The 13,318-nt window shown below is 40.3% G+C and overlaps 1 long non-coding RNA gene across 1 annotated transcript in view; it reads right to left on the bottom strand.

Annotated features, from left to right (window-relative positions):
• Positions 1-3,348: 3,348 nt before the first annotated feature.
• The window catches only part of LOC306799349, a 67,893-nt gene continuing 57,923 nt past the window's right edge, over positions 3,349-13,318 (bottom strand). Inside the window, exon 4 of the long non-coding RNA XR_013773584.1 lies at positions 3,349-5,444. This is a non-coding gene — a long non-coding RNA (uncharacterized lncRNA). The remainder of the gene's footprint in view (positions 5,445-13,318) is intronic.

Consider the following 13,318-nt stretch of genomic DNA (forward strand, 5'->3'; position numbering starts at 1 on the left):
TTTTTTCAGGCAGGAAGGATGCTGTCTAATAGCCTCTTTGACAGGCACATCTCTGATCAGCTCCTGTTTCCACTTTAGAGAGAGACTCCACGTCTAAGTGGTTTGCAAAGGGTTAATCAATTATTAATAATGTCTGAATGCATAAGAGGCACAAGGGACTATGCTGCAGCTGGATGTAAACATGCCAATATAAGGTGCTCATGTTAGGAAGGGATAAAAGCAACCTGTTGACCCATTGGACTGCTTACACCCTGAAACACCTTGGAATTGTTAGCAAACCTTTGAATGTGCTTTGTCACTAGATCCTTAGTAGAACATGTAATCCTTTTGTCTTTCATTTTTGTCCATCCATTGCTTTTAAAATGGTAGTGCTTTATAAGACAAGTTTGCAAAACTATAGGTGCAAAAACAGCCAACAGAGGGAATACTGAGTGTTAGCAGGAGGAGCTGAGCAAGTGTGCTGTGTCCTGAGCTGGGAGACCCAACAGCATGGGAAGGGTTCTCCTCAGTAAAAGAAACATGCAAAAGAATTCAACAAACACAGATGAGCTTCATTCTTGCTACAAGGGTGGCCATTCCTTTTGACCCTAGGAGCCCAAATCTGTCTGTGGCTGGGAGCCATGAGGCACACACCTCAGGGACCCCAAAGGAAAGGGACCTCCAGGATAGTTCCAGAGGCAGGAAACACTGAGTGCTCCCCAGGGCCCCTGTGTCACAGCCCAGCCAGGGTGGTCTGCAGTGACTGCTGCCCCTGCCCCCCTCAGAGGCAATTTCACCCCCTTGCCTGTGGCTGCCAGGGCTCTGCCTCTCACAGAAGGAGCTCCCTTACAGACCTGCCTGTGCCATTGCCCTGCTCCTCCCAGGCTGGACACAGCAGGAGAGCCACATTCCCAGTGCTTGAGAGCCTTGAGCCACTGCACTACAAGAACAAAAACAGAAAGTACATTGGACTAAAGGAAAACTGTGATTGCTTTGCTGACTTTAGCTGTTATTTCATGTAGTCTTTGTCAGTTTGTCCCATCTATCTGTTTCTTCCTATGTGTAGATTAAATGACCTCTTGGGCAGGAATTCTGTTTTCAGTGTGGTCATTGCAATTCCTAGACAAATGGATAAAAACCTAACACACATCCTTGTATGTAAATAAATCTATCAAGAAGTCACATCCACCTAACTGACTAGTACCCCAATCCTCTAGTCTGGGAAAAAAAATTAAACTCCTTAGGACTTTTTCCTGAGATGTTTTGAGGTACTATTTCTATTGTGGCTTTTAAAATGGGTTTGTTGCATTCTCAGTTCATGTTCAAACCACCACCAACTGGTTAATAATGTTATTATTATTATTATTATGGTCTTAAACCAGCTTGTATTAGTGCACAAATACACAGTCTGCTTTTAAGCATAGGCAGAATATTTCCATCCTGCCAGGTTTAGTTTCAGATGTCTTATCCCCACATAAACCTCACCACTCTTCACTGGAACACCACAGAAACCCCTAACAAGCATTCAGGGAAACATTTGTTCTTCCTTTCCACTTCCAGAATGTCTGATCATTCAGGATTCATCCATAAACATTTCCTGGCTGGCTTTGCCTTACACATGAACTGTGTATTGATGGGCTTTTTCCCCTTCTCTTTTTTCCCCTGTTTTTTTACAAGCAGCATTGCATTTTGTCAGCAAGCAACTTAGGCCAATCTCACAAATAGTTTAGTTTATAGCTCATGAAATTAAATGATGTAAGGGACCACTCCAAGCAGGGTCAGTTTAAACAGACAGCCAAGTAACCTCAAGGGACTTGGATTGGGTTGAGGGAAGGCACCAAGCAGTGTGGGTTCCCCAGGATTGCTGCCAGGTGGATTACAGATGTTCAGATTCAGTCCACTTGTATGGTGCTCACCTTGGGAGATACTAATTTGGTTGTATGCATGCAGAAAATTAGCATGTGTATACACAATCACCCTGCAAGTCCTCTCCCTGGCTCTGCTTTCTGAAAGCCTGAGGTTTATAGGTAGAGTAAAATGGCTTTGTAGGAAGCCACAGCACTGCCTGTATCAGCCCTGAATTTGAATTCGTTTAGTCAGCTATCTCAGAAAAAACCCACAGTGTCCCTTGCTATAGATGGAAGCTGCACATGCAGCTGTGGTCACTGTCTTGCAGCTGTTAAATGAAGAAATACCATGTGAACACTTGGTCTGGTTTCAAAAGACCTAAAAACACTGGCCAAGAAAAATGGTACATCACGGTGCTGCTTGGCTACTTGCCAAGATAAAGAAACTTGGAGATTTCTAGGGACAAAGAGGCCATGTGAAAGGAATTTTCCTCCTTTCAAAGGCACATCAAAATATACCAGAGGGGTTATTTATTTATTTATTTAGTGTGTGCTCTTGGCACAGGTTTGATTGATCACTAATGCACTATCAGCATTAAACTCATATTACTTAAAGACCAACCCACAAAAAAAGGCAAATAGGACTGAGGTGCAGGATAGAAGAGAAAGGCAGAATCATTCATGCAAAGAATAAAAAGTAGATGGATAAGAGTCCCAAAAAACCAATTAAATATAAAAGTTTATAGAGAGGAAAGGATTAATCTGTGGTGAGAGCTCAAGAGAAAAAGCTACTGGAACAATTTATTTTTTTCTGATTCAGGCTTAGACATTGGCATGGGTATGTCCATAGGAGAAAACAGTGTGCAAAGGAGCAAAGGTTGATTCCTCCTCCACAACCTATCTCAAATCCCCAATGCATCAATATAGACACAAAGCTCTGCTAATGGCAAATATTAATTTGGAGATGCACTTTCCTCACTACCTGAACTAATGCAGGTGTCCCCCCAAGGAGCTGCACCCCAACCTCCTTTCACTAGCTGCAAAAGAGCAACAATTTCAGTGCCTCATTTCTATCAGGAACAATCCCATGCATATCAGAAAACTGTCTTTAGAGTCAATTGAAAAATTCATTAGAAATGCAGAACAAAATAAGCTTTCTCATTGCTTATGTTTGGGTGTTAACCACAAGGAGACAGGGGGATGTTTAAAAAGCCAGGCAAAGGGATACAGGACACCCAAAAAGAGATCAGGTCTTTTGGGGACAATTATATTTTCTTTATTCTAAAGCATCTTCTGTAGTTAGCTGTGCAAAATGTCTGGCTTGGGCCAGCTCCTAGGCTTGTTTATGTACTGGAGACTGGAGCCAACTCTCCTGACAGGAAATGAATGAGACTGCAAAGAGAGTATTTTGACAATGCAATAGAAACTCATAAGTTCTGGTAACCATGCTATTTTATTGGTTTATTTTTTTTAATATTGATACTATATTAAAGGTCAAAGGTACATTAGATGTTAGGAGAAATAAATATGCTGGTGAACAGATAAATCCTATGGAACTCCCAGTAATTAACAAGGTCCATATGTATAGTTTGTTCGTAAGAGAATAAACTTTTTCCTCCAATCTGAACAGACAAATCCTTTTTTGCTAAATCCATATGCAGGCTTTATGAGCTAACCTCACTGCCCTTTCTCAAGGGAAGCTCCCATTGAGTTTAGGGGGAGTTTCCTCTGAGTAAGACTTTGGCCTGTTGCTTTGGCCGCCTTTCCACTGCCCTTGAAAACTCCTCCTTCTTAAGGCACCCTAAAATTCATTGTTGACTCCATACTGACCACACTTCTGTGAGCAGAGAGATGCTGTCAGGCCCTTTTGCCTGGTTCTCGGAAACAATATTTCCATTTCTAGTAGATTTTCCTGCCCACATTCTTCTGCATGTACAAACCTAATGGAGGAAGTTGAGCTTCCTGTGGGCGTTAGTCTGAAACAGCATCTGAGGAATGGAAGAAGTGGTTTTATAACAGACTCAGTCCCAGGCTCTAGAAATCGAGGGATTACAGTTCATTTGCAGTAGAGAACTGGAGACAGACATTTGTCCTGCTGGCAGTGTGAGCCAGATAGCTCCTGCCAAGAATGTCCCACAGATCTTTGATACAAGAAAGAGGTTAAAACCAAAGTCATCAGAGCACATGGTTACCTGCATTGCATCTCATCTGAAATATGCTTAGGAATCAGCAGATTACTGTGAAGGCAAAATGCCATTTTGAACTGGGGCTAAATGCTGATTAAAGGAAGCTGAATGTTTCATGCAGTGATCCCTCTCCCAAACATTTCCTGCACTTGCATTACCTCTTTACTCCAGCAATCCTCTTTGGCTGCATTGTTATTCTTTTCAAAGTTCCTCTCAGATGCTGAAGAATCAGAACCAGCTGGTAGTCTCACTTGCTGCCCAGAATTCCCCTGAGCAGAACTGAGCAGAGCTGGTACCCCAGCCACCAGCTGCTGGCCCTTCAGAGCCCCCCTAACTGTGACTCTGAACTTGTCTTGGAGAGATTCATTAACAACTGAATTTATAAAAATAATTTGAAGATCAAAATCAATATGGCACCAAACATTCTAGCAAAGAATTTTATGTGATATCATTAGCCCTGATCTTCAGAGGCAGTAAAAGATCTCTTATAACCTTCAGAGGTGTCCTTTTCTGTGAAGAATTTTAAAAAGGTAACCCATATGTTTTGGATGACATGATTTTTTACCCAAGGAACAAGTCATGGCCCTCACCGGGAGCATCATAAGAGCCCATGCTGAGACTGTGTTAATTGTCCCCTTTGCCCCTTCCTTGTGAGCAGGTTCATCAGCAAGGCCACTGGGATGACTGTTGTCAAGGCATGGGAGGGGAAACAAGGGAGTGAGCCATGACTCCCATGTTGAGAAGTTTCTTTGAAGGCCTGCCAGTCTAGGATCTTTCACATAACATTTGTTTCCAAAAAAATCCAAAGGTAATAAATTACAGGGAGTACAAGGTATTTTATGTTTTGTGGTGTGATGATCAAAAGATGTTATCATTCTGTTTCCCATGTTTGCAGACAGTTAGTTGTTACTCTCAGTAAGTTACAGGCAGCTTTTTTTTCCCCCCCTTGAATGCTAAAACTTCATATTGTAAAAGGGTGGTTTGTGGGTGAGTGCACAAAGGAAAGGAGAAGAGGTTTTTTGCCTTTCTGCCTCCACTTTCTACCTTGTCCAGGATCATCCTCAGATTCTCTAATATGAATACTGACACTGAGAGAAACTGTGAGAAATAGAAAGAGGCAAAAAGGCCATTTACCTTTCTGGGATTTACAGATCCACTCAAGAAATTTGGATGGAATATCTCAAGGACTTATGGTGACACAACTCTGAGCTCCCCAGAAAACAGCAAATATTTATAAAGTGTGTAATCCATTACTGTATAACCAGGGCAGACCTCCTCCAAGACGGACATCCTGACAGACACTTTGGCTTGTGAGTCATCATAAAAAAGGCCAAACCCTTTTCCTTACTCTGAAATCATCAGAGGTTTTCAATGTACAGGATCCTTTGTTCTGGTTTTTATGTTGTCTCTATTTCCAGGTTCCATATGGTATCTAAAATGAAAATGTCGTGACAGGCAAGCCTGGTAGTACAGCTGAGATGGCAAAGAGTGAAGGCAAATCCCAATAAAAGAATTCAGTCACATCTGAGACTAATGCCTAATCTTGATTAGATATATAATTTTTTTTTTTTTAAATTCCCACTTTGCATCTCAGGAAATAGTTCTTGCATTTTGTTCTTTAAATGGAAAAACTGTTGGATAAAATGAATCTTAAAACAACAAAAACCAATAGCAACAAAAAAGATGCATTGGTAATACAATATCTATCAATCATTCTATTGGCACACCTTCATAATGATTTCTTTATGCAAACTTTATAGTCTTTGGACTGTTTTCTGATTCTGTTATTTCCAGTATATTTATTTCAATAAGAGCATTTATAAACCTTTCAAACAATTCTGGAGGTTGGGCCTTATTCTCATGATTTAGAGTATGCAGTTATATAGGCAGCTTGCATCAACTGCAAGTTGATGGTATAAAGGATGGTATAATTGGAGCATCCTGCACTTCAAGATATTCTGTTTGTAAGCCCTGTGTAATTACTTTTCATGCTACACTTCAATGCCTCTTTTTATTTCCCCTTTTTATGTTTTTGGACAGATGAAGAACAAAACAGAGAACTGGATAAATTGGTTTTAGCCAGATCCACTTCCCAGATCTTGAACTGAAAAAAATATTAAATCCTTTTACATAAAAGAGTTTACATTCTACTTTCACATTGAATCGAGTCCTGTGATGAGTAATCTGTTTGTATGCCTATCTAGTCACAACCCAGCAATTCTGCAGCATTTCAGAAAGCTCTGTGGTGGCAGCATTTCTACTGGTTTCCACTCTGTATGTTCTGAATTTGCAGAAATATTTTGGACATCCAGATCTTGAGATACAGAGGGAGGTAATCTGAGCTATGGGCAAAATTGACTGGTAAATCTTCACACCATGGCTTGAGTCCCATCTCTAGGTTTGAGGCTTGTTTGTCATCAAACCAGAAGAGTGATAATATCATGCTAAATATACTTCAGCTTCTATCTCAGCAATTTCAGTACCATAATATTTGTATAATAGCAAAATTTACATTGCTTTCTTGTCTTTGCTAAGTCTTCAAAGCATTTGTGGGATTTATTATTATCATTATTCTGCTTTGGTATTTTATCTGTCTCCCCATCTTTCTTTGTTTTGCTGAGAATGAAAAAGTGAATCAGATGCAATAAGTTTTGTTTTTGCCTTCGAAACTTATGAGATCTGCAATCACACTCACCTTTTTCAGAAGAGAACATTGCAATATTTGGCCATATGTTAAGAGGATTCTGTGACTTGCTGAACTTTAACAGAAATGTCAGCTTCCCTAATCAAAGTATGTGTCAGAGTTGCTCTTTCAAATGCTGGAGATACCATCTCAAACACTTCATTTATGGTGTCAGGATTGTGAAAAGGATTTGCTTAAGTTTGCTAAGGCCATTAGGAATCATAACTTAATGTTTTGTTGTTGGCATTGTCCTATTTATCTCAGTAACTTTATCTCTTAGAAAAGTACCTAGATGACAGAGATATTTTCTCTAAGGATCGTTAACCTGTTGTGTTGCATGCAAACTGAGAGAAAGCTTGCAAAAAAGTATTTTATTAAATGATTGGTTGCTCATACCCTTTACTTAGGCATTAGTCTAATATTGCTGAAGTCTGTCACTGTGAATGGAACTACTCTGTGAATAGCTGCAAAAAAAATATTGGAAAGATATCAGAGTGGAGACTTTTTAGCTTTTTTTCCCCTAAAAAGTGAACACTGGAGCTACACCAGGGTATATTTGCATTATGTTGTTTAGCTCTCCTGGCCAGTCCCAGCAGTAGGAGGCTAGCAGCAGACACAGTCCATTCTGCATGGATAAAATGTTCTGAGCTGTGATCAAAATACAATCTCAAGAGGTTTTAAAATGGTGAATTTAAGAACATGATGGTGTTTTCCCCTGAGTCTTTTCAATTTTTATTGAAATCAGTATGTGTGAAAGCTGCTCAGATCCTTAACAATTTCCTTTTGAATTTATGAGTTTGCATACTAAAAGCAGTTTTACATATATCTTCCTTTTAATTCACATGGGAAAGATATTCACTAAACACTTTATTTCTTTTTTTTCTCATGGGAGAGAGAGCTGCTGTACTCATCTGTACTTATGTTTTTGTTAACTCTTTTCAAAAATCCAAGCTGAATTGATTCACACCTTTCACTCAGGAAGAAATCCAAATGAAACATGGGTACATTTAAACCAACCACAGCACATAAATTGGACTAAAAGATTTTAATGGAATTGCAACCCTGTCCTTTGACAGAGTTTTCCCACTCATGACAAAAATAGAGCTACAGTTTACTGAGAGCAGTTTTAAACAGAAGCATTTTTAGTCAAATCTTCACCTTTTAAAAATGTAGGCCAGTTTCATTAAAAACAACATAAAGAAAATGTAAAATGTTTCAATGCCTTGTTTTCTGTACTGTTTTCCTTTTACATGTTTGGACTGTGTATTGAAACATTTATAGAAACAAAATAAAAATTAATCTCTGTAATAGTGATTATGTCCAGGGTTTTGAAAAATCATAACAATTGTCAATGTTTTGCAATAGGCCAAGCCACATCAAAAGGCTGTTTTTGAAATATCATTTTGGAAAGGTCTTTCATTATTAGCTCATTTGGCCTATGACCTGGTCAGGCTCCTGATAGAGGCAATGACCCTGGTCTGTCCATAAAAGACCAAAGATCCTCCAGGGTGTTTCTATGCAGCAGTCACTGAGGTCTGTATAAGCATGGGTGAGCCAGCTGCTGGGAGATTGCTATCCAGAATATTTACTGAGCAGGCTGCAGGATTAGCCAGCACAGCCAGTGTAAGGACTCTGGCACTGCAGCAGACATTGTGGTGTCCTTGGGCTGGGTAAGCACCTGGCTGGATGTGCTCCTGAGTAATCTGCTCTTGACCTTCAAAGGTGCCTTGCCACTTTAGCCAAGTCTGTGATGTCTGCTCTCTTTTCACCTGGCTCTTTGAATATTTAACTGCTTCACCTAATTTCACTAAGAATATTAATCCAATATAACCATGTAATATTTCCATCTGCCCTTCACAGGGCAATTCCCCCTCGTCTCTCTTTACTGCCCTTGGCTTGCAGCAAGGAGCCCAGATTTATTTTCTCCCCCTGCCTCCCTGAGGGTGGCACCTCTCCACCTTGCCCTGGTGATGTGCCAAGTAAAAGCCACTTCCCAGTCTGCTATTCTGCCCATGCCAAATAGGGCTGGGGCAAATGGGGAACAGCTAGAGATGGCCAGCATGAGGCTGCTGCTGCTCTTTCACAATCCTTTTACAGATAGTGTGATGAGGAATAAATTGAGACCTGGATGAATGCTCAATAGGAGAAAGGTAAAATATCCCCTTCTCTCAGGGGCTTTTGCCTGGCCCTCATTTCAATTGCTGAATCCATTTAAAGTTTATCTTTGTCCTGTGGTCCCAGTAAGCAAGGCTGGCAATTCCCCCAGTCCTGCAGCCTTACTTTGCTGCTCTTTTCTTGGATGTGAGCATTTCCTGTTAAAAGGATTCCATTTAATACCCTGCAAATTATCTGGGGTGGTGCAGAGCAATTTATTTTGTAAGCCTTATGGATTGAAATTGCTTTTGCTCATCTCAGTGTGTTGAGTGGGGAGTGTGGTCCCCTCCCTGTGCTGTGCCTGGGGCTGCATCCCAGCACTGAGCCACTGCTGCCACAGGCTCTGGCAGCACCTAAACCTGCTCCTGCCTCCTTCCAGGGGTCAGGAAGCAACAAAAAACAAGCAGATTTTACATCATCAGGCTTTAGAAGAGGCTCAGTTCTTGAATGAAAGCAAGGTTTTGACTGGCTTTACACTGTTTGAGGCAGAGAAAAGGTTAGACCTTCTTACTCAGGGTTTGTACCCACAAAGATGCCCAGGTTGCAGTCCCAGACATAGGTGAGAAATTAGGGGTCCTGGAAGTGACCACAGGGCTTGCACAGACAAAGTGAAGGCAGAAAAAATCACACCGGGTGATAGTGGTGTTTTATGCTTCATCCTGACTGTTTTAGAAATCAAAAAATATAAACTTTGGAGGAAAGGAATCCCCAAACTTCCTGTTTCTCCTAAAGCAAAGCTGTGTCAGAGTAATCTCAAATTAGAAAGAGGATACAAAAGAGCCGACTCCTTTTTTTTATATAGTTTACCAAAGAACTCCATTGCAAAATGCACAACTCAACATTTTCTTTAATGTCTAAATTCTTGCCAGCATACAAAGAAAAGGAAGTTTAAAGCTATATGAAAGAACTCTCTCCATTCCTTCCCCTGACTGCTTCCCTACCAGTATTTATATTTTTGTGAACAACCTAAACTCCCAGCCTTCCCATAGCATAGATATAATTCAGACAGACATTGAGAATCATTCAGCAGAATGCATTCCCACATTATTTAGCAGAATTTAGAAGACAATTTGGTATGGATATGGATAAAAGAGAATTTTATAATACCTAAAATAAAGTTGTTCTGACAGAAAACTTCATGCTTCATGTTTTAGGTCAATCTTTAATTTCTAGGGATTAAAGTGAATCTTTCAAAAGGATAGATTATTCTTCCACTTCCTTCCCTGGAGTATCTGCTACTGTCTTATGAAGATCTACTCTTAGTCACTGCCAGAGGGAAGGCATTTCATTTGATGTCTTTGATTCTATAAGGCAGTTCCTACTTCTTGGTTATTTATATTCAAAAATAGGCCAGAAAGGTTAAGAATTTTGGGGCCTTTTTCAAGGGCATTGAAAGACTTTGTGGCAGACCTCTTCATTGTCTTATCCACAAGAACAACCTTATTCTTGACCAGTATTTTTCTTTTTGATTGAACAGCACTCTTGGTTTAATTTTTGTTCAGAAAGAAAATAGAAAAAAGGATGCCTTTTCTTTAGATTTCCAGAGTTAATCAGTTTTACTTAGAATTGGGATGCAGTAAAGTTGGGTCACTTGTTACTGGTATTTTTTCAGAATGTGAATATCCATTTGAGCACTTGTTTAAAAATACAAAAGTGGTGGAATCTGAGATTCATGTAATGGGCACAAGAGGAACAGAGTGTTGAATACAAATGTGTTTGTGACTAATTCATTAGAGAAACTCCTCATGGAAGATGTAGTTGATCATGATTTCCCTGTAGTGCTGTGAAAATTAGTACTGGGTTATATCTACCCTGTAAATAACAGGAGCTCAAGAGAAATATCAGCTTTGGCCTAGCTTTTAAGAATGTGCAAATTTAGGGGGTCTGAGTAGCATAACTTGCTTTGATCCTAGGTCTGTCTCAGTGTTTCTGATTTTCATGCCTAATCTGAACATAATTCCACATTATCTGGGACAAGAGTGTCTGCCCACAGAATCATCATAGAAGGGAAACAAATTCCATGCTAGTCATTTTATTTAGATGTGCACATTATCACACTAATTAATTTTTTCTTTTTTAAAGTAATATTTTAAATTTTCTTTCCACTGGCTGTCATATAATTTAAAATGATCCCTCCTGTCTCAATTTTCTCAGCCTGTAAAATGTAGTTAACAACTAACTGGGAGGCCCTGCACCTACAGCTCTTTCATAACATGACGTGATAGTACAATCCAAGTTGCACCAGGTACTCAGAATGGGAATTTTTTTTATTTTAAGACCCAAGAGTAAAGATGAGCCTAGAAGAAAGAATGAAAGAAGCCATATGTCTCCTTCCTTTCCATTGGAATAGTGTTTAAAGGTGAAGTTGGAGTTATGACAAGGTTGCAACAACTGAGCTACATATGAATGATTCATTGAAGGAGCGATAAAGAGTTCTGGATGGTTAATTTCAGTTTATAATAAAGGTTATAAATTTGTATTTGACAACAGGAAAAAAATGCTGTATCATCTCTGGATTCCACAGCTATCTTCACTTAGATATCCATGGTTTGAGCATGGGAAATGGGCTATTCAAACTTACCACCACACAAAACCAGATGGAGTTTGACAGAAGGAGAAACTCCAAGCTGAGTTAGTTTGCAGTCCTTCCAATGTTAGAGAAAGGACCATCAATGAGCATCCACCTTGCACAATCTGCATGTTTGTCAGTGAAACAAAGGCAGGGAAGTGCATTTACAATCTATAAATATGCATTGCACCAGACTTGAGGTTTCAGAAACAAATTAAATTCCCTTACTGTTGTACAGAGTGGCTGCAGGCTGCCTTGCAGCTGCCATTTACTCTGCCTCACACACTCAGGGGTTACTGAGGGGTCTGTCTGGTTTGGTTGTTCTGCCACTGTTTTACTGGGGTTAAGGGCTTGCTGGTATTTTCCAAATTACATACAGGCTTTCTGCTCAGAGATAATGAAATACCTGTAAAGTGATAGATGCAACAGCTTTCAGCTGCATATATCCTGAACTGTGGGTCAAGCACACGGGTCTGGTAGAAGCTTATCCCTTGTTTCTGCTCGAAACCTTACCGTAAAACGACTTGAAAAATTCTGGGGCAAAATAAACAAATCAGACTAACAGAGTGGGAGAAAAGCAGCTTAAGAGAAGCATGTCAGCACAACCTGCTGCCTTTTCTAACCTGGCAGCAATTCCCTCTGGGTTCCTGCCGTTCTCCTATGCATTTCCCTTCCAACCCTCATTTCCCCATGGAGCTCCCTCAGCCCATCCCATTTTGAACATCTGCTGGCACTGAACTCCTGCAACTCTCAATCTGTTTCCTCTTGGCTTCCTTCTTCCTTCAAGTTAATCTTCCTTAGTTTTGTCTTGGTGAGACTTCCCTCCTTCTTTTCTCTGCCTTTCTGCTGCTATCACCAATTTAATTTTATCACACTCTGGGTGAGGAGACCTGAGACTCCCCATCCCCTGAGGCAGCTGCTTCTGCCTGCTACCACCCAAGGGCCAGGCTTACTCTTCTGCTCCAGGCTCCCAGCATCCACAGCCTTCCCCCATGGTTCTTCTTGTGTTCTTTTAACCCAAGATAAGATGGAACAAGCTTGGAAGTGGTGTGAATCCAACACAGCAGAAAACAGTGAGTGATTCTCTGTGAGTTAAACTGGCAGTCTGCCATAGGATGCTGCTGCAGAAAGAGGAGGAGGAGGTTTGGTTTTACTGCCCTCTACACCTTTAGTCCAGGATCATATTGTAGAGAACCAGTGGGTGTACAAATGAGAGGGGAGATAGGCAAAGTGAGAAAAATAAATGGATTTGAGGGAACCCACTGAGCCTACATCATGTCAAGCTTGACCAAATCTGTTCCACCATGTGGGATATATTCCATAGGCTGAGATCTTGTACACACTGGACCAATACATTGCTGCCTCCAAGCATACCTTCCCATGGGAGAGTAAGGTTGTTCCTGCTTATTCTCACAGTTATGTTAAACCTGGCTGAATACAAGCCCAGGAGCACTATAGCAATAAAGGCCTTTGTCTGGAGGAATGAAGAGAGGTTCCCCCATTTTCATCTGAAGCTTGTTGAGAATAATTTTGTGTTTTGTCTCATCAGAAAGACACATAAACATAAATATCCATGTAAATTATATTATAATTCAGCCCTGAAGCAAAATAAGCTGAGAGAGAGGCTAAGTGATATGTGTCTACAAAGAGAACAATTTGAGATCAGCCCATCTCTCCATTATTTGTCAAGAACAAGCATTTTAACTCCTTAGTTGGGAGAAATTCTATTAAAGTCCACAAGGTTCAATGGCAGAAGCATAAAAGTCAAGTTTGACTTCAAGATCTTCCAATAACTTTCACTGAGTAGCCTCAGATAAGCAATTTTCTTCTCTAATGTAAAATAATAATGGACACCAGTACTCTGACAGGCACATCATTCTTATTCCAGTACAAACTGGAA

This window comes from Erithacus rubecula, assembly GCF_903797595.1.
Source record: "Erithacus rubecula genome assembly, chromosome: 3".
NCBI lineage: Eukaryota > Metazoa > Chordata > Aves > Passeriformes > Muscicapidae > Erithacus > Erithacus rubecula.